At 37.3% G+C, this 25,251-nt stretch overlaps 1 long non-coding RNA gene across 2 annotated transcripts; it reads right to left on the bottom strand.

The window, feature by feature from the left end:
- Positions 1 to 1,497: 1,497 nt before the first annotated feature.
- On the bottom strand, positions 1,498 to 25,200 carry LOC308558338. 2 transcript variants are annotated; one of them, XR_013998986.1, is made up of 4 exons: positions 25,111 to 25,200; positions 22,886 to 22,997; positions 9,569 to 9,698; positions 1,498 to 2,236 (listed from the first exon to the last, which is right to left on the bottom strand). It is a non-coding gene; the product is annotated as an uncharacterized lncRNA (long non-coding RNA). The 2 variants fall into 2 exon arrangements; XR_013998987.1 differs by having other exon boundaries at positions 25,116 to 25,192.
- Positions 25,201 to 25,251: the final 51 nt, after the last annotated feature.

The following is a 25,251-nucleotide window of genomic DNA, read 5'->3' as shown; positions in this document are numbered from 1 at the left end:
GGGGACTCTGCTGACCACACATGCCAATGAGCATGGCTCAGAGAAGGGGGACTCAGGAAATTTAAAGATTCAGGGTCTCTCAGAAACAACTCAACTGCCCATCAGGAGATGAGTGGATAAAAAAGCTGTGGTACATTTACACCATGGAATACTAGGTGGCTGTAAAAAAGAAGGATCTCTTACCTTTTGCTACAGCATGGAGGGACCTGGGGAATATTATGCTAAGCGAAATAAGCCAGTCAGAGAAAGACAAATACCATATGATCTCACCTATACGTGGAATCTAATGAACAAAATAAACTGACAAACAAAAATTGGTGCAGAGGCATGGATGCATGGAACAGACTAATAGATCTCCGGTGGGGCAGGAGAGGACTGGAAGGAATTAGCCAAAGAACGTATTTGTGTATATGCATGGCCCATAGACACAGACAGCAATGTGGTGAAGGCCAGAGGGAGAGAGTAGGGGACTGGTGGAGGGGGTAAAGAGGGGGAAATGGAGGGCATCTGTAATAGAGTCTACAGTAAAAGAAAAAAATTTAGGGTTTCTGATCCTCTCTTCCCATTGTGGCCTTTGGCTTGCAAAGTGTGAGCCCTGAGTGTCCATGCAACATGCAATAGAAGGGGTGAAAAAATTATGCTCCATCAGTACACCTCCATTGGGAAGGGTCAGTCATCTTTTCCCACCGAGAAAGCTGGAAGCCAGAAGCTGGATGAGGCTTCAAACCAGTTTGGAGGTTTGATCTAGAACCTGGCCCTCAGGTTTCCAGGGGATTATTGGAGTGTTTTTTCCTGGGATGGATGCCAGAGTGTCCTCTTCAAATGCTCCGTTAAAATAGTAATGCTACGGCTGCTGCTCATTTTTATGCATTTACATGTACTGGCCGCATCACTTTTTTGATAATAATACCTTTACAATAACTAATGAGACATATTAGGTGACATTAAATAATAATAAAAAATCTCCCAAGATTGGGAAAAAGGTTGCTCAGTCTCTGAGGCTCAATTTTGTGATCTGAAAATGAGGCAGTAGAAGCAGAGTTTTCGGGGTCACTTTCAGCTCTCACTGATGAGACCACTCTAAGGTCAGGTCACAGGTGTAAAAGCCACAGCAGGTGTGTGACCTCCCTATTTCTCCTTTTATGCCTCTGGAACCTTTTCTGTTTCACCCTGTTGTGTGTCCTCCATGACATGCTTCAACAAACAGTACCCATCACCAAGGCTTCTCCCTCCCCTGATACTGGCAATTCACTAAGGATTTTAAATTCTGGTACAAAACTCCATTTCCAAATCGTTAAGAAAGATCACATTCTCTAATAGCTTAGAGTCCTTCAGTTTTCACTTAGTCCAGTTACTTTCTAGACTGAGACTGGATATAAATATTTTCACAGTCCTGTCCGTGAAATACTTGTGAATTTTCCCACAAAATTATTAGCCCAAATGCAATCATTTCCTTCTTCTGATGGAGATTTGTCTTATTTTTAACAAATGACCACTTTCACAGACAATTATACAGTCCTCTTTCCAACTCAGTTTATTTCTCTCTAAATTTCTTAGTAAGAAAAAATTTCTTAAATACCTCATTTTGGAATTCAGGGCAGCTATTTTGTCCTTTCGTTTCTTTCCTTCTAAGTTCAATATTCTTTTTCCCAAATGAAAATAGTAGCGATTATATGAATCAATTGTTATGCCAGTTATTTTCTATATTATTGTTTGATGATAGATATACATCTAGTTCAGACATCACAAAACAAACCTGGGAGTTTTCTTTTGCACATGAATATCACTATCACATAGCATGAGACTGAAAACATGAGAATGGAATACTGTTTGTTTCCAAAAAATAACACCACACAACAAAATTATACAATAAAGCTGCATGTAGAAAGAATATCACAGTATTCTTTTAAAAATCAGAAAGATTGTCAGTTGGAAGTACACTCAATATGTTTAAAATGGAGCCAGATATTACAGTTAGGACAAACGTATCAAAGTCATATTTTTTTTTAAGTATAAGTAATGTTTACATTAACCATTACATGGAAGCTATTTTATAGGCTCTTCAAAGCATAAAGGGATGGAATTTGAATTTGATATCTTCCAGTTCGAGGTTCTTTTATTCTACATCAGTATCATGCGAGGCTGTGTTTGCATTCTGTAAGTGGTTGGTGAACTGTTTAAATCCAATAGCTCAATTGTAGAGTATAACAGAGGATAGGCTTTCTGATCGAAGTGTCTATACTTCCAGGAAATAAGAATAAAATGAATTATTTAACCAAATGAAAAGTACGCATGTTGCCTATATAACTTACTCTTAATATTTTTTTGTCAACTAGAACACACAGCCTGATATTTAAAGTAAATATGGTTTTTGTTCACATGTTGCTTGAGAAATTGAAAATGGGTAAACGTTCAGTCCCTGATCTGAATTTGTATAAGGTACATTAGACAACAGCACAGGGCCCTGGTTAAAGTGCTCAGAGCCGTTCACAGGGCTGCAAACACCAGTTCTTGATAGTTTATTTCAAAACCAGTTTCATAAAAACTCAGCTTCTAAGATATGTGCCCAATAAACAATATAGAGCTTTAAACAGATTTCTCAGCTAATCTATACCATTTTTAGTCCAGTTTTATAAAAGTTAGTATATGTCCTAGACATTAAAATAATAGACTGTTCTTACTAATATGTAAAAAGCATAAAGTTTAAAATAGAACTAAAACACACATAAACTGTGTAAAAGTTAAATTAAAGCACCAAGAGTCAATATTCTCATCACTTTCACCACAAAGCTCAAGCAATGACCAAAAGCCTACACAGAATTGCTGGCATTCAATTTTTCTGACCTCTGAACACGGCAGTTTCATGATGTCCAACCCAATATAAAATGGGAATATGACAGGCTGGTATATGACTTAAACTAGTTGTTCAGAGTACATTTTTCCAGTTGGAAGAAAATCATTTTAGGATTGGACACAGCTTTTAGATGCTGAGAACCAAGCCTCCACAGCAGGTCACTCTGACTTAGGCAATGACCCCTGTGATGCAGCTTTTTAAGAGAAGGTGGGATAGACCCTCAGAGCAGTTTTCAGACTTTTCAAAACCTGGAAGGCCCATAAGCAAGAGAAATGAAAGGTTTTCCTAGGGCTATAACATCAACATGCTAACAACTGAGGTTAGTAGGCAATGTTACTTAACTCACTTTTACCATTGCTTCGAATCTTAAACTAAAAATGAAAACTTTATTAAAGGTTTTTGTGGGAATTAAATGAAATCATGTCTCTAAAGGACCTTCCACCTGAAAACTGCTACAAAGTGTCCCTTCACTTCTTACTCTCTCATGGCTTCTCAGGGTTTGACCACAAATCTTGTTAAGCGAGGGAAAAGGTCTCAAGGTCCTGCAATAGAGCCTAGAATGATTACTGGAATAGCAGTCAGCAAGTGAGTGTCAAAGGGTGCCCTTCAAATGCAAAGGTTGCTGTATTTTTCTTTATCTCTCTAGGAATATATTTACCTTTTCTCTCCTTTCTTCCTCAACTAGCATGATTTCTAACCAAGGTAACATGGCTTCCTCCCAGCATTGCCCTAAGCTGGTCTGAGGGATGTCACCAATGACCTCCCTTGGTTCCAAATTCAACGTACACTTTAGAGTGGCAGCACAGCATCGGATATTTCTTGGTGCTCTCCCTTCCCTCCGATTCTGCCGCTTGTTTCCTGGTTTACCTCTGTCTCCACTCATCTTCTTTTCCTCTGGTTCCCCTTTTAGGTGTCAGTGCTCCCCAGAGTTCCATGCTCAGTTTCATGAGTTTCTCCATGACTTTCTTCAAACTCATGATTTCCACTACTACCTACACATATTCCTATACCTGTATCACCATTCAGGTGGTCGGCTCTAGCCTTGGGCCTAGAAGTCCAACTGTCAAATGAGTAGTGCCACTTGAGTGTCCCAAAGACATCTCCAAACTCCCCAAACTTCTGTGCTCCCATGGCACTGTGCAGATGACTTATCCTAGCATTCATCATTCTAGGGGTTTAAAAAAATATCATCATTATTTCATTGCAGACAGGGACTATTTTTTATTCAACTTAGAATTCCTAGCTCCTGGCAAAGTACTGGCACATAGCATTCCCTAAATATGAATGAGAAAGTGCACGTCTTATGACGCTGGGGAATTTGACCTAGGGCACCTCTACTCTGCCTGGAGTGTTTCCTTCTTTCCTTGGCTCCTCAGCATGTCTGGACTGTGTTTTGGTTACTGGGTTGCTTTGTTTTCAAGGTTCTGATTGTTGCTGGGTGATTTCCTTGGGACTCCCTCCTGGTTGCTACGCTTCACAGTGTGAGATTTCTATCCACAGTTAAATGTTCACATTTTTTATCTGCCTCTGGAATGGAATGGGGCCTCAGAGAAGCTCAGTTGCAACCACACATATATTTGTGGACTATAATGAGCAGGGAAGGAGTTTGGCAGGAATCTCCTTATCTCTGCCCAGAGTCTGCCCTCCTGTCTTGTTTCACTGGCTGCTTCCTCAAAAAGAATCTTACTTTCTCCCTGCTCAACTCCAGTTTGAATGTTTCCATTGGTAATGGATCTATTAACTTAAAAAATGAGGAAGTTTATTAACCTCAAAATAAAATTATTTTATTTTATTGAGAATTGAAGCTCTTCTCTAGCTTTTGTGGGATAAGGTTTTTTTGTTATTGCTTTTCTTTTAAACTTTAAAACAAATAGTCTTTAACTGACCTTTTTTATGGAAGACTTCTACTAAAACTAGGATTTGAGAGAGACAGATTATTTGCCTTTTACAAACATGGTATAGTAAGCTAACTTCATCTGGAAATGTTGAGAACTAAGATATTCTGATTCATTGAATACTCTAATCAATCCAAAAATATTTCTTAAGTGCTTTCTCAACACTGTCTTAGGCATCAAGAGGAAAACAGAAGATTTTACAATACAGCTAGAGGTGAGAAGTCTAAGACCCTTGCAGTAATTTGTGACCAACTTAAGACAATAGTAGCAAACCAGATAAATCCTTAAAAGGGCCCTAAAACTGACAAAAATACTACATATATCCCTCCGGTCAATTTATTCTCCCAAATTAGCATTTAAATCTTCTCCACTGTCCTCCAACTTCAGATTCAGTGCTGTGACTGCTACTGTCATAACCACCAACTTCACCTCTACTCCTCTCACCTTCCCCACTCTCATAGGGTGACCTTAACTTATAGGAGAGAAAATAAACATAGGAGCCCTCCGAAACTTATGCATCCTCCTGATACTAAATACATCAACCAATACCTATCCCTTTCTTATATAACAAAAGTATAAGGCAAAATCCTCCATAACATGATAGATTGCTCCCATCTCTTCCTTTTCAGAATTTATAAATAGGGATATCTATTCTTTCTTATTTTTTTCACCTTTTCTTCACTCCATTATAATTTCCCAACAGTTTTTAAGCATCTTCAAGACTTCCATTTAAAAACTACTTCTCTCAACTCCCATTCCCCCCACAGAGACTGTACTGTATTTCTCTGCCCCTTCACAGACATATTTGGCAGAAGAACTGTCTACACATGCAGCCTCCCCTTCCTCAACTTTCATTCACTCATTAACCCAATCTGGCTCTGCCCCATCACTCCACCAAAAGAGTGCTAGTAAATGAGACTGAAGTGCTCCATGTAGCTAAATTCAATAGGTATTTTCAGAGAGCTTCAGTTATCACATAATAATAATTTACAGATCCATTCATGAGAGGTGACCCCAATTCTGAGGCTAGACTCGCCGCACTTGAGTCGTACCTCTACCATTTCATACTTCCACATCTCAGAATTTATTGAACACCTATGCTGTGGTTTCATCCTACAAAAAAAAGTAAATAATACATAACTAACCTCAAAGACCTGTAGGTATCTCTTACACACATATATAACTTAGTTGCAATAGAGCCTAGAAATCACTATTTTATATTTAGCCCCAATTTTTCTTCTGAACTGCATACTGGACTGACATATTGAACTGCATACTGGACACTTCCACTTGGATATCTCAAAGGTACTGTATTCATTTTCTATTGTTGCTGTAACAAAGTACCACAAACTTAGTGGTTTAAAACAACTTAAATTTATCTTACAGTAGTTCTGAAGGTTAGAAGTTTGACATGGGTCTCAATGGGCTAAAATCAAGATCCCTATAGGACTGATTTCCTTTCTGGTTCAAGAGGAAAACCTATTTCCTTGCCTGTTCCATGGTTCCTTCTCCATCTTCAAAGCCAACCACATTGCATTTCTTTCTCTAACTCTCTTCTGACTCAACCTTCACTTTTTTTTTTGAGATGTAATTCACACACCATAAAATTCACTATTTTAAAGTGTAAAATTCAGTGGTTAGTATATTTATAAAGTTGTACAAGCATCACCAGTAATTCCAGAACTTTTCTATCACCCTAAAAAGACATCCTACTCCCTTGAGCAGTCTTCATTCCTCCCTCTCCCAGCCACCAGCAACCACTAATCTATTTTGCATCTCTATAGATTTGCCTATTATGGACATTTGATATAAATGGAAACATACAATATGTGGCCTTTTGTGTCTAGAACTTTCACTTAGTTCATCCATGTAGTAACATGTGTCAGTACTTCATCTTTTTTATGGCTGAAAATATTCCATTGTATGAATATAATCACATACTTCCTATCCATTCATCAGTTGATGGGCATTTGGGTTGTTTCCACCGTTTAGCTGTTATGAATAATGCTGTTAGGAGCATTCATGTACAAGTTTTTGTATGAACATGTGTTTTCAATTTTCTTGAGAAGAATCTAATAGAATCATATTATAACACTATATTTAACCTTTTCAGGAAGTGCCAAACCATTTTCCAAAGTGGCTGAGCCATTTTACATTCCCACTAGTAGTGTAGGAGGATTCTAATTTCTCCATACCCTCACTAACACTTATTTCCCTTTTTTCTTTTCTTTCTTTCTTTGTCTTATTTAAAAATTTTTTAATTATTTTTTTAAATTTCTACAGTCATTTAGTGGCTGTGAAGTGGTATCTCATTGTGGTTTTCATTTGCATTTTCCTAAGGACTGATGATGTTGATTATGTTTTCATATGCATATTGGCCATATATATATCTTCTTTGCAGAAATGTCTACTCAGATCTTTTGCTTCTCTTAAATTGTTTCTTAACATTTTTATTGTTGAATTATTAAAATTATTTTTATATTCTGGATGTTAATCTCAGGTATATGATGTGAAAATATTTTTCTCCATACTGTGGGTTCTCTTTTCACTTTTTGGATAGTGTGCTTTGATGCACAAAAGTTTTTAATTTTAATGAAGTCCAATATACCTTTATTTTCTTTGCTTATACTTTTGGTGTCTTATCTAAGGAGCCAGTGCCTAGTCGAAGGTCACAAAGATTTACTCCTGTTTTCTTCTAAGAGTTTTATAATCTAAGCTCTTACATTAAGGTCTTTGATTCATTTTGAGTTAAATTTTTTTATATCGTGGTGAAAGGGGGTTCAAATTCCTTCTTTTGCCCATGGATATCAAGCTGTCCCATCACTATTTTTTGAGAAGTCTATTTCTTTCTCATTGAATGGTTTTGGGACCCTTGTCAAAAATCAATTGACAAAAATAGATGTGTGAGTTAATTTCTGAACTCTCAACTCTATGCCACTGATACATATGATTATGTTTATGCCAGTACCACACTGTTTTGAATTAGGGTTTGAAATCAGGAAGTGAGACCTCTAACTTTGTTCTTTTTCAAGATTCTTTTGACTATTTTGAGTTCCTTGAAATTCTGTGTGAATTTTAGGATCAACTTGTTTATTTCTGTAAAAAGTAACTGGAATTTTAATAGGGATTGCATTGTATCTGTAGATTTGGGTGGTACTGCCATTTTAACAATAGTAAGTCTTCCAACCCAAGAACACAGAATGTCTCACCATTTATTTAGGCATTCTTTAATTTTTTCATTAAAGTCTTATAGTCTTTAGTGTGCAAGTCTTGTGCCTCTTTGGTTAAATTTATCCCTAAGTAAATGTATTTTATACTTGTTTATGCTATTGTCAGTGAAATTGTTTTCTTAATTTAACTATCAGATTGTTTATTTTAATGTATGAAATACAACTCACTTTTGCACATTGATCTTGTATAATGCAAATTTGCTGAAATTTGCTATATTAGCTTTTTTGTGGATTCTTTTGTGTTTTCTCTATATAAGATTATGTCATCTGCAAATAGCGATAGTTTTACTTCTTCCTTCCCATCCTGGATGCCTATTTCTCCCCCACCCTCACCAAACAGAAGTGGTCAGATCAGACATCCTTTGCTTGTTCCTGATCTTATGGGGGAAAACTTTCAGTCTTTTATCATTAAATATAATATCAGTTGTGGGTTTTTCACAGATGCCCTCTATTAGTTTGAGGAAATTCTGTCTGCCCTTAGTTTGTTGAATATCTTTATCATTAAAGGTTATTAGATTTGGTCAGATGCTTTTTCTGCTTAAGATGATCATTTCTTAAAATAATCATGAGGGGTTGTTTTCTTTATTCTGTTATATGATGTATCTCGATTTATTTTTGTATGTTGAAACAACTTTGAATTTCTGGAATAAATCCCACTTGGTCATGGCTTATAAAGCTTTTTATATATTTTTGTATTTGGTTTACTTGTATTTTGTTGAAGAGCCACATGGGATATTGGTCTGTAGTTTTCTTTTCTTATGATGCCCTTATCTGGTTTTGATATCAAGTTAATAGTGGCCTCACAATATGAATTAGGAAGTTTTCCTTTCTCTTCTATTTTTTTTAAAGAGTTTGGGAAGGATTGGTGCTAATTTTTTATATACTTGCTAAGATTCATTAATGAAGCCATATGCTCCTGTGATTTTCTTTGATGGAAAGTTTTTGACTACTAATTAAAACTCTTTACTTGTTAGAGACCAGTACATAGCTTCTACTTCTTCATGAGTTGGTGTTGGTAATTTGTGTCCCCTCTTTTATTCTTGATTTTAGTATTTTGAATATTCTTTTTATCATGGTCAGTATAGTTAACTGTCAATTTTGTTGATCTCTTCAAAGAACCAACTTTTGGTTTTATTGATTTTCTATATTATTTTTCTGTTCTGTATTTTATTCATTTCAGCTCTAATCTGTATTACTTCTATCCTTCTGGTTACTTGGGGTTTAGTTTGCTACTTTCTTATACCTTTAGTTAGAAGTTTAGGTTATTGATTTGACATATTTCTTCTTTTTAAAATGTAGGTGCTTACAGCTATAAATTTCCCTCTGATCACTATTTTTGCTGTATCCCATAATTTTTGGTATGTTATATTTTAACTTTCATTAATCTCAAAGTATTTTCTAATTCCCCTGTGGTTTCTTTTTAAAATCATTGGGTCTTTAGATGTGCGCTTTTAAATTTCAACATATGTGTGAATTTTCAAAATTTCCATCTGTTTTTGATTTCCACTTTCCTTTCATTGTGATTGAAAGGAAATATTTTGTATAATTTCAGTCCTTTTAAACTTATTGAGACTTGTTTAATGGCTTACCATATGGTTTATTCTGGTGAATGTTCCATCAGCACTGGAGAAGAATATATATTCTGCTGCTGTTGGGTGGAGTGTTCTGTTGAGTCTAGTTGGTCAAATCTATCTCCTTGCTGATCTTCTGTCGACTTACCTATTCATTATGGCAAGTGAGATATTGAGGTCATCAAGTATTATTGTTAGATCATGTATTTCTCTGTTTAATTTTGTCAGTTTTGCTCCACATACATTGAGTTTCTGTTAGGTACATGTATATCTACAGAGTCTCCTTAACCTATTATGGGGTTATAGCCTAGTAAACCCAATGTAAGTTGAAAATATAAGTCAGAAATGCATTTAATACACCTAAACTACCAAACATTATATCTTAACCTAACCTACTTTAAACATGCTCAAAGCACTTACATTGTTCTACAGTTGAAAAATCATCTAACACCAAGCCTATTTTATAATAAAGTATTGAATATCTCATATAATTTATGTAATTATGGCTTGTAATCCTCATGCTAGGCAATTATTTTTAACTTTAACTCAAGAGTAATTGCCTTTCTCTTTTCCTTCTCACCAGAAGCAGGAGACATATGGGTGTTTTGTACACATGAGGGGACACAAAAACACAAAACACAATATCCACAAAACCCTGACAGCACAGTACACTATAGAGCATTGGTTGTTTACCCTAATGATCACTTGGCTTACTGAGGTTTGTGGCCCACTGCTACTGCCCAGCATCATGAGAGAGCATCATACCAAATATTACGAGCTGGGAAAAAATTAAATTTGAAGACTGACTTCTAATGAATGCATATCACTTTTGCACATTGTAGAGTCAAAAATCTTAAGTCGAATCACTGTAAATCAGGGACTGTCTACATATTTGTATTTTCCTGGTAGATTAAACTTTTATCATTACAAAGTGTTCATCTTTGTTTCTAGGAATGATTTTTTACTTTAAGTCTATTTCGTCTAATATTAGTACAGCCACTATAGTTCTCTATGGTTACTATTTGCAGGTATCTATTTTCCATCCTTTTTACCTATGTGTGTCTTTCTGTCTTGAGTCTCTTGTAGTCAGCAACTAGTTTGGGTCATGTTCTTTAAAAATCCACCTGTCAATCTTTATCTTTTAATTGGAGAATTTAATTCGTTTAATGTAATTACTGGTGAGATAAGATTTACATCTTCTATTTTGCTATTTGTTTTCTATATGTCATGTCTTTTGTGTTTTTCAATTCCTCCATTACTGACTTCTTTTGTGCCAAATTGATATTCCCTAATGTGCCATTTTAATTCTCTTGTACTATTTGTACATATTTTACTATGTATTTCTGAGTTATTTTCTTAGTGGTTTCCCTGGGGATTACTATTAATATCTTAAGGTCAACCAGTTAGCAATCTTAATTCCATCTGCAACCTTAATTCATCTTTGCCATGTAAGATAATTTACTAACGGGTTCCAGAGATCAGGATGTGGACATATTGAAGGACCATTATTCTGCCTACTATAGATACCTAAAAGTCAGTATGTCCAAGACCTTTTCATTAAATATGTGCTCACAAACACACATCACACACACACACACACACACACACACACACACACACACAGATACATGCACACTAATAGATCCCACAAAATAAATAAGCAAATGAGAACCTCCTGGTACTCTTCCAGGGCTTCCCTACCTCCACGGCTGGCTGAATCACCTGTGTAGCTGAGTAAACTAGGCTTAAGAGGAATCTTTGACACCTTCCCCTCTATCACTCTCCAAATCCCACTCATCATTCAATCTTAGCGATTTACTTCATCCAAATTTTCTGTATTTCTACTTTCATCACCCTCTTCTAAGCCATTTTTATTAAACTTTTCTTCACTATTATGCCCTAAAAAAGCCTACTTAGATATTTTTCCTAATTGCCTCGCCTATGAAATGTTAATACCACAGATAGTACAATGTAGCTGTGATTTATACATAAAAAGAGTATGTCTAACGCTTAATCTCTTTATTCAATACTGAGTGAAGAATGACTTAGTAGAATTTCCAAGTTAAAAGATAAATTAAACAGCTACCAATATTTAGCTTTAAAACTGTATATGCTGAGTAACTTCAAATGTAATTTATATGCTTATAAATTGTAATGTGTCAAATATATGCATACATATAAATACAGAAATAATAACAATGGAATTAAATTTTAAAATAACATGAAACTATTTTCCAGCAAACATAAAACTATTGAAAATTTTAATTAATTTCTTTAAAATTATTTTTAGAGAAGTTAGCTTTTAACTTTTGCTTGGTATGAGAAAACATTTTAATGTAATTAGCTGCTAGATATCCATTCGAATATTGTTGATCTTTTTTTCTTTTCAGCATTTGATGAAATGGATGATGCATTGGTTAACTTTTGTCTAATTAAATAATAAACTATGAACTATTTTTATTTAAATCTCAAAGTCCAATTCACACACAAAACCATAAAAATCAAACATAAACAATATCTATATGGTGGTCAATAGCAGCCCACAGCCATTCTTAGGTCATCTCTTGCAATATAATTCAGAACCAAATAGCCATACAAGAGAAAGTCCCCAATCATAGCTATCTCTTCTGTAGTTGTCTAGCATTGATCTTGCATACACTTTGTATATCTTTCATGAATTCAATGCCAATGCTGCTCATATGCTACCTCCAAACAACACCAAAAACCAATGAGAGAAATTAATTACTAAGCCCATAATATTTTATCACTTAGGGTTGAGCTTCTAAGGGCCACAAATCAATGTAACAATTAAGGGGGTTATTTTTGCCCCCACTGAACTAATTTTTGTCTTGTTGAGGGCGACAGTCACCCATGTTGAAAGTTCATGGTCTAAACAATCATCATTTATTACTAGCATTCTTAAAATAATCTCCTGCTACATCTTACTACTTTCTTTTTGCCACTCTGATCTATTCTTCACAATGCTGCGAAATGATCTTTTAAAAACATAAACCTTAATTACCCCTCCTCCTTCAATGCTTCCAGTGGCTCTCAGAATAATGCCAAAAAGCCCAACCCTGCTTTAAAATCATGCATAACCTGGTTTAAATTCACATCATCTCATAACAACCTCCAACCCAATCTGCACTCCAGTAACATTGGCCTTCATTTCTCTGAACTCTGACCACAGGGACTTTACATATGCTGTTCTCCTGCCTGAAAGCTTCTTCTCTGCCATCTTTGCTTAGTTAAAGGAGTTTTCTTCAGACTTTTGCTTAATAATTCCTTCTTCAAGGAATCCTTTCTTGTTATCCCCAACATCAGCAAACCTGCTTTTAAAAAATAACTTTGATACCACCATACCCTCCCTTCAATAACACTCATCAGTTATAATTTTATATTCATTTGTGTTATTAGTTCTACAGTCTCTAATAAGTTTCCAATATTTTTTCACCAGTATCTCCCCAGTATCTAGCATAAATCTGTCACAAAATAGGTATTCAATGAACTTATTGAATGAGTGCATAATTGATTAATTTTGTGCTAAAGAACTTAAAAGATTGAGTAGTTCAAAGTAGTAAGAAAGAAAAATAAATGAAAGCCATAACATAATAGTCAGCAAAGGCTTGTTGAGGCAAAAGTAAGACTATTTTAACAAATATAAAATACAAAAATGAGAAATATGACTCTAGACCTTGATTCTTCTATTAAATTGTATTCTGGAAATCTTACTTTAAAGTCCAATTATACAAATTATGTTTGACTGAGAGCAGCCATATTGTCACCTTAGAATGCTAGCATATGTAGTAAATGCTAAAATTTTTCCAAATGTAATGTCTTTGATTCTTCAGATCACATCCTGGGAACATGCAGTGCCTTAGGACATCGCAAACCACAGTTATCACAGCACAACTCAGCAGTCACAGACAACACAAGCTTGCTTTTAGGGATGTCAAAACTGCTGCACCAGCATTTTGCCTCCCAGCCTTCTGCTGCGCTCTGGGCTGACGACAATGCCCCGGCATACAAACAGGCAGCCAGAGGAGCTCTCATAAGCCTTAGGGTGTGAAGGCAGCCACTAACCTCTATCAACAGAAAATGGCTTTCATGTCATTTATGGCATAAGTGTTTAATGCTGTCCATGCTGAGGACAGCATTAATGTAGTGAAAACTATGACAGATTTTAGTCAGAAAGTTGGGACTCATTCCTCCCTCATCATTAACCAGTTTGGTGACCTTGGAAAATGCATTTGACCTCTTTATACCTCTATAGAACATTAAACCAGATAAGAAGTTGAAACATTTCACTACTAAGCTCTCCAGTTAATAATATTTAACCATGGGCCTTGTCCTTCAAAATATTATATAGAATAATATTTAGATAATAGAAAAAGTCACTTAGCAATAATTGGTTGTTTTGTTAAAAATTCTGACAAATCCCTAAGGAGGATTAGGAATGGTGGTGACAGAAATGACGGAAGCTGCGTTAGGCAGAGAACAGGGTAGGTGATTCGGCTAGAAGGAGATGTCAATTTCCTCAGGTAATTAAGCAGCATTTCATGTTCTGTTCTTATAGAACAAAATCCTATAAAACTTAGCACATTAGGAAATAAAGCCCAGCAAGAGTATCTATAACTTTTTCTAGGCATTTTGCAATATTGAAAATAGCTCAAGATACCCTAATATCGCCTTTGTAATTATTTAAAGATCTCAGGCCATATACCACTGTACAAGAGGATCCCGGAGGTCTCTAGAAAAAGTGTAGTCCAAAATAAGTTTTCATTAAATGAGCTTTGGGATCACTGACTTCTGTAATTAAATTAGGGAATTTTTTTTTAAAATATGTCTTTATTGATTTCAGGGAGAGGTAAGGAGAGGGAGAGACAGAGATAGAAACATCAATGAGAGAGTCATTGATCAAGCCCGCAACCCGGGCATGTGCCCTGACGGGGAATCGAACCCCGATCACCTGGATCCTAGGTCGATACTCAACCGCTGAGCCACGCCCGGCCGGGCAGGCAATTTTTTATGGAAGGGAGCAGTTATCCCTTGTCCATATAAAATTACATGTAAAAAGTTAAATTATACAATTCAAGGGAAAATGTATCTTTCTTGCAAGTATTCCTTTTATAAATATTTTCTATTAGTGATTTAAATTCATTTACATCATGCATTCTCACTGGGGGCTACTGCATCCAACAGGACAAAAATTGTTCCTTGGGAAGTGTTAAAAAATATCTTAATATTACAATGAACATGGCCCTTCAAAACACAGTTCTATCTGATAAAATCTTATTCTTTAGTATTTCATTCCTGTTGCTGGGTTTGGGGTTTTTAGGGGTATCACATGAGCAACACTGACACTAATTTCAAGAAGGGCACACAAAACCTCTGCCAGATCAGCCCTACGATGGCTGCAGAAAAGTCTGTCGATCAAGGACTTTCCCTTGCTCCATCTCAGTGAGAGGTGGCCTGCGCATGGCTACAGGCAGCCGCCGGCCTTGTGAATGCTTTTATGTTTGTTCTTTATGCTTTTGTGTGTTAGCTGGATTTTGAGAACTAAATAAAAACAGTTTATATCTTATTATTTAAGTCAACACAACGTATTTAATATGTTACCAATTATGTGAAATGCTGAAAAAATGTCAGCAATATCTGCATGAATAGCTAACAGCAAAAATAAAAATTATATTCTCAAGCAAAAGACTAAAGTTAAGTTTACTAAAAATAATTAGGAAATTAATTTGATTCTTTTCAATTGTTTTACTTTTGCTGGAAAAATAACACTTTGAGTGATTTAAAAAAAAAAATCAGTTACATTACTACCATTATTATGTACTTATTGCCAAGCTACTAACTACATTGTTAGGCTTTGTCCCCTCTCTAGAATGTAGTTCCTTTAGACTTTTTCATTCAATAGCTCTGTCATTTTAAAAATATGCTTTTCTAAATTTCTCTATTTTTTTTCAATTTAAGTATGGACATGACTTTCTACATCTTAACTGGAGCATAATGCCACTTATTTTAATTTTGCCACTTTGATAAAGGAGAAAATACCATACAAGAATTCTATATGTTTGAATTAAACATATTTAAGGATGGAGGGACACATTGGCAGCTGAGATGAGGATTATTTCTCCTGTCTAAAGACACTGACACACCAGGCAATTGACTCTGATGGGAGTCTCAGTACAGGGAAGTAGTTAAAATGAAATTTTTAGAAATGAGCCACAACACTAGAGACAATAGTGATTCTCAGATTGTGGGGCTAAAGCTCTTCAAATCCTTATATAAAATCAGTTGATTCTCACTTTCGAACTAAAATGAAGGTGTGAAGCCTCATTAGAGCCTTTTCTTTTTGGTCTAGTAAGAGATGTTGGTTAAAATAGTGTAAAATGCCAGATCAAAAATCTAGAAAGGAGTTCTAGTTTCTGATGTCCTTATATGGTGGCCCTATGTGCAGCACAGGTTATAGAGCCAGGCAGAGCATGTGTCCTTCTGAAGTTGTATTCTGATAAGTGATCATGTCCCTGAACTGAGGGGTTCCTGAATGTGATGAGTTAGCTGAAAAGTGTTAAAAAAAAAATCAGAATAGAAAAAATATATAATCATTTTGCTGTGTAATAAGATTTGATTTATTATATTGAATGTTTCTTCCTGCCTTCATCCTAAAGCTTTAAAACACTTCTTTGGAAACCACTGATCATTTCACAAAGCATTTCTTCAAGGCCAAAGGCATAAGCAAAGCTCCTTAAGCTCCCTCCCCCATCTTTGGGAAACAGACGCCAGGGAAACTCCCAATTTGTTCAGGGTCCAAAATACAAAAAGTGGTTCTGAACTTAATCAAAATATTCAAGGCTTTTCCCAACACTAAGAGAGGCAAAATAGCTTGTTTTTTAGATCTAATATTACAGAGTTGGATCTAATATTAAGCAGCTGTCATGACATCTGGTCTTCCTTATAGCAGAAGGGATGTACTTGTGTGACGGTTGGCCACGGTGAAGATCATCCTGACCCTGGTACCTCAGCTTTGCAGAATTTTGTAATCTAAGATGCACACTATCCAGTTTTCATGAGGTAGACAGTTAAAGCAAAACCTATGTGCATCTTTGGGAAGCTGACAGGCATAGCCCAACACCTCTATGTTCCCATTTACCCATTAGATAGCCAACGCAGAGAATAGTTAAGGTACCCAAACTGCTAGTAATAAAAGACTGGGAAATGGCTCCTCCATTTCTTTTCTTGGTTTCATCACTATGAGCTCTTGATACATTTGAATGACAAGATTCACTCCATAATGGTCCATTTCAGAAATGCATCACCCATTATAGTGCAGCTCTACCTAGATCTACTCAACAAGTTCCCTGTCATGACTTAGCTGACTGATGTCCACAATTCAAAGCAGTGTGCAGCAGTGAATGCAGCTAACTACACCCTAACTCTCCTTCAGTAATGAAAGCCCAAAATGTTACCTAGGCGCATGGACACCCAAAATAAAGACTACATTTTCCCCTGTAGCTTGGAGGGGCTATGTCAATAATTTCCCACTGGTGGCACAGTGGTGCAGCTTCTGGAAGACACCTTTAAAGCGAAGTAGTGAGCTCTTTTCCTTCTTTTTCTTTTTTCTCAAATCTGATGACTACAATGCAAATGTGTTGGCAAAAGGTGGAGTAACCATCATGCACCACAAAACAGAATCTGCATATTGAGGACTGATGAAGTCTGGGAATCTGATCATTGCGAAGCTGCCCATCAGCTCCAGACCTCAATTGTACAAAGAATTTTTTAAAAACTCCACCCTGTTTAAGCCACTGTCATTTTGGATATCTGACATTCACAATAAACCCAATTAGAATTTGGAACCTAGAAGCCTGGTGCTACAAGTAACAGAACTAAATGTGTGATTTAGTGAAAGTGGCCAGTGAAAGAAAAGCAAACTAGAAAACTGATGACCTTTGTTATTCTGTGGCAAATATTTGGTAGTAAAGTGACCATAGAACCTAAGACAGACAGGGCAATGGTGTGAAAAATTCAGAATGTAGGTATGTATTGAATGCTTCTTGCTGCCTTCAGCAAAGTCTTACAAGGGGGAGATAAACTCAGGCTAGAACTGAATGGTACAAAAGCAGAAAAAGAAAGAAATACAGCTGAGCTAAGAGAGGGATATTTGCCTGCAGCTTGCAAACTAACTCAACAAGAACTCTGACAATGTGAGGTGTGCAGGGCTGAGAAAGGTGGTATGCTCTGAATGAACAGTCACAGCGAGAAATAAGACTGTGGGCCCAAGGTTTTTTTCTTAAGGCTTTTTCCATTAAAAGTAACATATTCACAGGAATATTCCGGGAATTAGGATGTGGACATCTTTGGGGTGGACGCACAGTAGTCTTTACATCAGGAAATAAGGTGCAATAGCCTCTACAACGGCCCATGTGCAACTCCTCTTGATCCACAGACCCTTCCCTTCCCTCACCTCCCCAAACACAGACACACACACACACAATCCAGTGATGGGGCAGGGGCAGGATACCTTTAATAAATACGTTAAAAAAGGAAGAATGGGAAATGCATGGCCTCTTGCAATTCTGATCTTAGACTGGGCAGAAGTTTTAGGTCCCTTAGCCTAAAGGTGAGGAATGTTCCCTGAACAGGATCCATGGGGGTTTCTTATGAGGGGCTCCCCTGTCTGTTGATCTCATGGTCCTTGGATTTTCACCTTGGGATGCTTCTTCTTTCCATTATCTTTCTGGGCCTTGTCTGAAGTAAGCACTGAAGAATATCTCCGCCTTACAGGTTGAGCAGTTTTCTCAGTGTACTTCTTGCCCATCAATGGTACGAAATCCAAGGGTCATTTTAAGTCTCAAATAGCCACAATTGCATTTAATCCAGGTTGGTGACTCTTTTAGCAGTAAAACTGTCTTCAAAAGTTAAACTTGGTTGACTTCTTACCTATTCCCACATTTCCTTTCTAGGCCTATTTCTTTGCTGTACTCCTATGCTCTTTTGTCCCAATGACCTCCCCCCTTTTCCCTCTTCCCTCTCTCTCTCCCTCCTACCCTCCATCCCTAATTATAGGTCTCTTGAGCACAGCGATGAGAGCAACACCTTTTCAAACCCTGAACCATTTTAAGTAATTTTGAGCCATTTGGTCCAATTGAAAGGAATTTCAGGTCACAACACCCTAATCCATGTTTAGTGATCTGATCCTTGCTGCAGAGCTGACTTTTAATAGGCCTTTGTTGTTCAAAGTATCAATTTTATCTTTTACTGTTTGTGTTGAGAAGCAGTTGTCTTTCCCAGCCTGATAGGTCCCTGAATTTGTAGACTCTCATCTTTTATTTATCCCTACAAACTGACAGATTCTTCTCCAAACATATATCTTTCTTGTAATATCTTGTCAAATGCAGCTAATAGAAACCAATTATACCATAATAATAATTTGTTTTCAATCTCTTCCCTAAAGTTAGGTATGTCTTTTACCTTCCAATGTACTGCAGGCAACACTTTTACCCAATGTTTCACCATGAGGTAGTAAGCCAAATATAGGGCAGCACATTCTACAGCAACCATAAAACTTATATATAATTTTTTTATCTCTGCCTATTTTAATTTTAAGAGCCTTACACTAAATATTCTTAATCAAGTTCCTGGGGATTCAGGAAAAGTTAAAAATTTCCTGTGCTCTCTTTTATAATTCATGGGGAAATATAAAATACTTTCTTCAAACAAAATACATTAAGCACTATGCTTCAGGCACATGTGCATTCCCATAGTTTGTCACCTTCAATTTCACACCAATTCTGTGAGGTGGTGTGTCGGTTAAGGATCGCAGTCAGCTGCATGTCACAGACACCCACCTTCAGTGGCTTGATCAAGCATAGTGCTCATTATATGTAGTCTGGAGGTGGGCAATCCAGGGCCAGTGCAGGGACCAAGACACTTGCCTTTCTGGTCTTTCCTCTAAACTTGTAGCCCCTATCCTCACAGACATAAGATAGCTGTTCTACTTCCAGACATTATCAACTCCCAGGATGGAAGACGGGAAAGAACAAAGGCAGAAGGCAGCTGTGGGGCTGGGTCTGCCCCCTTTATAGGTGGTGTTTACTACCTTGTGTCTTTTGCACACATCTCATTGGCCAAAACAGTGTCACATAGTAACCTCTCTCTGCTGGGGAACTAAGGAACTTAAGTTTTCATTTTGTTTTGGCCAGGACTATTGCCAAAATCAGGATTCTGTTAAGAAAAAAGCTAATGTGAATATTGGCAGGTAACTAGTGGTGTCTGCCTTGGATAAACATTACTACTTTCATTTTACAACCGAGAAAACAGGGTTCAAAAAAGTTAAGTAATTTTATCATAGCTCGATAACTTGGGATTTGAACTCCAGCCTTATAACTGCAAATCCAGGGTTTTTTGTTAAACTTAAAATGTTTTTGACATATAGAGACAAATCAGATTATTCAGAAAACAAACAAAAACCCCATTTGCTCCATTTGCTAAAGATTCTAAAGAGCAGAAGTGGGAATCGAGATGAGAAAGGGGGGAAAGATAAGATTTTTCTATGGGAATAGCACAATCCTATGCTCAAAAAATCACAACAATAACAAAAAACCCTCTGTGCTTAAAAGTAGACTTAAAGATTATGGCACATTTTCAGGCTAGTTTTCCACTACTGACTAAATATTTATTGCCTTGTGGCTAGAACTCATCATGACCTGGCAAAACTCATTTTATTGCCTGTATTAACTCTTACCTAGTGCTTGAGAATTATAATAGTTATTAATCAGGCTAGCCTGAAAATCACCTCTAATTGTTAAATGGTATTTTCCAGAATGATTTGTTTGAGTGTCTTTTCCCCAAACCTGAGAATTTTTTTTCTCTCTTTGCTTTCATTGAGGAAAGGAAATAGTCCTACCTGTCCTGAAAGGCAGGACTGCTGTAAATAATGACAGAACAGGGGTGTTGGATGTTTCTTACAAGCTCCCAAGAGTTCTGAGGTTTGAAGAAAATGCAGAAGAATCAGAAAAGGGGAGCCAAGATCCCCAGCTTGGAGGGCAGGGTGTGGTCCTTGAGAGAGGTGCTGGCAATGGCAGCAGGATACAGAGTGTGTTACTCAGTCTGAGAGCTGCAGCAACACCTGACTGGTCTCTGGCACCTTGCAGCTTGTGGCGCTTCCCCTAAGGGAATGAGATATCCTTCACTTGCTGTGTCCTTGCCTTGAACCTAGGAGAGTCCCTCCCTTCACTTCTGCCTCCTTAGACATGGCTGGCTTTTGGTGCCGGACATGCTGGCAGAAAGGGATGGATGACCGAATGTAGCCTGATCCCTGGTTCTATCTACAGAGCATGGCTAATTCATCCCCAAATAGTTATTTGGGAGCTACAAAGAGCAAATCAATTACACTCCTGTGAGTTTAAACATCAACAACAAGAAGGAGATGTAAATAACAGAGATTGCGGGGGGGGGGGGGGGGGGGGGCGCGGGCGGGCGTGTAAAACATACTTGAGATAAAGAATCTGCACACAGATTAAATTTGATTGAAAACTGGGTTTCTGTTGGAAGATCACAGGACACCCTGGTCCCCCTTGCTGTTAACGCAATTACAAGGTACACTTGTACAATCACTGAAATAATAAAGCCTTGAAAGGGTGTGGCTTGTGGGGCTTTGGGCAGGTTAGGTTCCCGCTGAGGATGAGGGGCCTGGGAATTTAATCATGCCAGGGACTCCAGCAGCCACCTGCAGTGCTGCTTGGGAAGACGGGAGGAGGTGCTGTTCTAGGGATCTGGAGGTGTGCAGTTTTTAATCACCCTTCAGAGTCCTTGCAAGTTGAGAAGAGGAAGAGGAATGTGAAGTAAGCAGGTAGTGCCAAGCAAAACTGGAATTAAGGAGAGAGAAAGCACAAGGTGAGGTCTGTGGGAGAGGGTGGAGTCTCACTCTCAGAATTATGCTCCTGCTTTGAACGTGAGTTAAGAAAACAACAGGCTTTCACAGATATACATCAGTAGAATTGAAGTACCAGCATTCAGCAAATATTTGTTGAGAGCTAAGGCCTACTCCAGAATTCTCAAATTCTAGTTAGTATAACAAAATCACAAAAGGAGCTTGTTTGAAATGCAGATTTTTAGGTCTAGCCATGAAGATTCCGATTTACTTAGTTGGGGACTAGGACTGAATTATTATCAGGCAGCTCCTGTGATTTGGGATGGGTGGCTCTTCGACCGACACAAGGACTTTGTAAAAACAAAACATGGATTCTTCAAAAGTTAGTATCCAATCAAATTAAGGGCTTTATCAATAAAAACAAACAAAATAGAATATTCTTTTGCCATCTCTTGTTTTGTTTTTGGTTTTTTGGGTTTTTTTTTTATGTTTTGTTACACTCCTAAATTCATTCACCTCTCAAATTCTTTGGCCTATTTACTGAACAGTAACATAACCCAGAATCACAGAACTATCAGAAGCAACAATAAATAGATTCTAAATCTGACTTCTCCAGTAATTTGCCATTCCTTAGAGCAAAACCCTAAGGAAGCCTCCCTGAAAGAGGGAAGGAAGGACAAATCAAGAGGGAGGTGAACTGCAAGTGGGCATTTCCTTTCAGGATTTGAAGATTAAGGACCTTTAGTCTGGGGAAGAAATTGATTCAGAAGATTCATTAGGGCTATGCAGTAACTTTAAAGATTTTTCACCAAGACCCATCCTAAAAATACATTTCAAATCACAACCTAGAAAACACACACACACACACACACACACACACAAATAAGCCATGTATGTGTACTTGTGTGTGGTGTGAGTTTACGTGGGAATGCATGGGGAAATGGAAACTGATACTTTCTATGCTCTGCCTTTTCTTTTGTCTCTCGCTTTCTCCCTCTCCCCCCACCCCTCCAGCTCCTTCCTTAATGATAGTCAGGATAGCACACACGGTTTTGCCCTGCTGTTTGAAAAATGCTGAGGTAGGTGTAGGGTTCTAACCTCTTTGAGTAGGAAAGAAGGGGAGAGGAGCTGGAATTGGAAAAGAAGCTTGTTCACGAATTTGCCCTTTCTCCCTCAGGACTAACTCCCTCCCGTCATTCATCCATTGTCTATCTTGGCTTAGATAGTATCCACATCCTGCCGAGAAGACTTTACTGTTTTAGACGCTGATGTATCAAAGCAGGAAAAGTGTTCAGCGGAATATACTGATAAACAAATGAGTCTTTACTTCTTACCACGCTGGCCTCCTCACTGTCTTGCATGTGGCAAGACAGGTTCATTTTTTCTCAGGCCTCTTTATCTCCTAACCTGGAATTCTAGCTATCTACCAAATCATTCTCTTTGCCTACTCTTCTTACCTTCAGGGCTGCCAGAAGAGGTCTGCACTTCTTTTCCCAGGCCTTGAAGGCTACTGAAGGTACCTGGAGAACTGTCCATTCCCTAGTGTCCTGCTCAGGCAGGTGCAATCCACTTCAAAGGAAAGAGAATCGATATTGTTATTAATTTTACAACTAAAGTCCTTACTTTCATCACTTGTAAATGAACTAAGAGACTCAAATGACCCAAGATCCCCACAATCAACTTTTTTTTATCAAGATAGCATGTTTCATTTTCATTGCAGCCAGTCTACATTGACAATTTTGTCTGCTGTTGTTGAGTGTTTAGCCTTGAAAAATATCAATTAAAGATGCCAATTTCATGAGTCACTTTTCATCACAGAAGGAAAAAACTCACCCTAGCCCCACCTTTGTTGTGAACCTTTTTATCTCCATAAAGAAAAATGACAAGACCTGGCCAGCGTGGCTCAGTTGGTTGGGCGTCATCCGGTGCACCAAAAGGTTGCTGGTTCGATTCCCGATCAGGGCACGGTACCAGGGTTGTAGGAGGCAGCCACCCTCACATTGATATTTGTCTCTCTCTCCCTCTCCTTTCCTCTCTCTCTAAAAAATCAATAAAACTATTTTTTTAAAATTCACCCCAGATTTCACTTGCTGTCCAGTTTCCTTCCCACACACATCTATCATTAAAAAATATCTTCACTGGCTTTTTAAAAACCATCAAGCACTTTGCAAATTAATTCTCTTCCAAAACAACTTCATTATAAATATTACTTTTACATAAATTTGTTAACCTTGAAGTTTCTATCCAGTTCGAAAGCAAAGAACTGGTTTTATCCCAGTTCTTATGAGTATACTGTGATCCACTGAAAGCAGAGAATCTATAGGCCCTAATTTAAAAAGGTTCTCATATTGGGGCAATATGAGCATAAAAACATAACAATAATGGCAATAGATTGAAGTACACCAAATATACAAAAATCCACGAGTTCCTTAAGGGATTATAAAAAAAAAGTCATTGACCACTTTGCTAGGATTCCAATTAATTATTCTGAAGTTAACAAGGAAAAAAACAAAACATTAAATCTAATTACTTTGTGACATTGTTTTATACATATTTACAGCCTCTGTGTGACCAAAGTATATTTGGCCATATTTGTAGTGTAAGGCTTCAGTATACTTTCCTGCGATGTAAACTTTAGCCTTCTAATATGATTATGAAACTAACCTTGCCTAATTTTGCTTTTTCTATAATTTCACATGAATAAAATTATTTAGTATAGTCCTTTGTATTTGACTTACTTCAGGCAACATTTTGTTTTTGACATTTACCCATATAGGAATATTTTGTTCCTCTTTCATGCTGAGTAGTATTTCATTGTATATGTTTATCACACTTTGTTTACCCATTCAGTAGTGCTATTTCTGTAGCTGTTGAAATGATAATATTGACTTTTTCCTATATTCTGTTAACATGGTGAATTACATTGGATGATTTTCAGATGTTAAACCAACTTTGCATTCCCAGGATAAACCTCCCTGATCATGATGTAGTATCTTCTCAAATGTTGTTGGGTTTGACTTACTAAAGTTTTGTTCAAGATTCTTATGTCTTCATTTATGAAGGATATTGGTCTTAGCTCTCTTTTCCTTTGAGAAAGACAAAGTCATGCAGTGGCTTTTGGTATCAGGCTAACACTGATCTCCTGAAATAAATCTGGAAGTGTTTTTGTAATGCCCATTTCATGCCTGGCAGAACTTTGAGATCAAATATCAAATTCTGCACATTTAAATCATGTATATTAAAATATACACTTCAAATATAAAAATCTGTTCTGACCTTGTTCATTCTTTTTCTAATTTCCATAACCAAGATATCCTATTCCTCTTCAAGCCTAGTTTGAAATAGCCTGCATTAGTGAGTGGCTTGTAATCACAGATTTATTTTCTATTGTTGACAGTGTTACAGATGTCCTCTATTTTCCTCTCCTTTGCCCCCCCCCCCCCCAGGCGTTCACCGCTCTATTGTCTGTGTCCATGGGCTCTGCACAGATTTTAGGAAATAAGAGGTAAGCAATTTTAGAGATTCATGTCACTAGATAGATACCTAGAGGGGAAAACCAAGAGCCTTGGGGACTGCCAGACCCTCCCAGAGCAGAGCGCCTCCCACCCACTCTCCATCATAAACCTTCATTACAAGCCTTTGAGTGGTAAACGTATACAGAGTCTGCTGTGCATAGACTTACATTACCAAGTTAAGGTGTCCATCCTCACTCTTTTTCCTCCCTATGAAGGCCCGTCCACACTGACACAACCCAAGGAGGGAGCAGGAAAACAATGGAACTCCGGGGTCCTGCGCCTGGGGGTTCGCTAGTTGCACTGGGCAT

This window comes from Miniopterus schreibersii (assembly GCF_964146895.1).
Source record: "Miniopterus schreibersii genome assembly, chromosome: 6".
Taxonomy (NCBI): Eukaryota; Metazoa; Chordata; class Mammalia; order Chiroptera; family Miniopteridae; genus Miniopterus; species Miniopterus schreibersii.
This window is presented reverse-complemented; position numbering and strand designations above follow the sequence as displayed.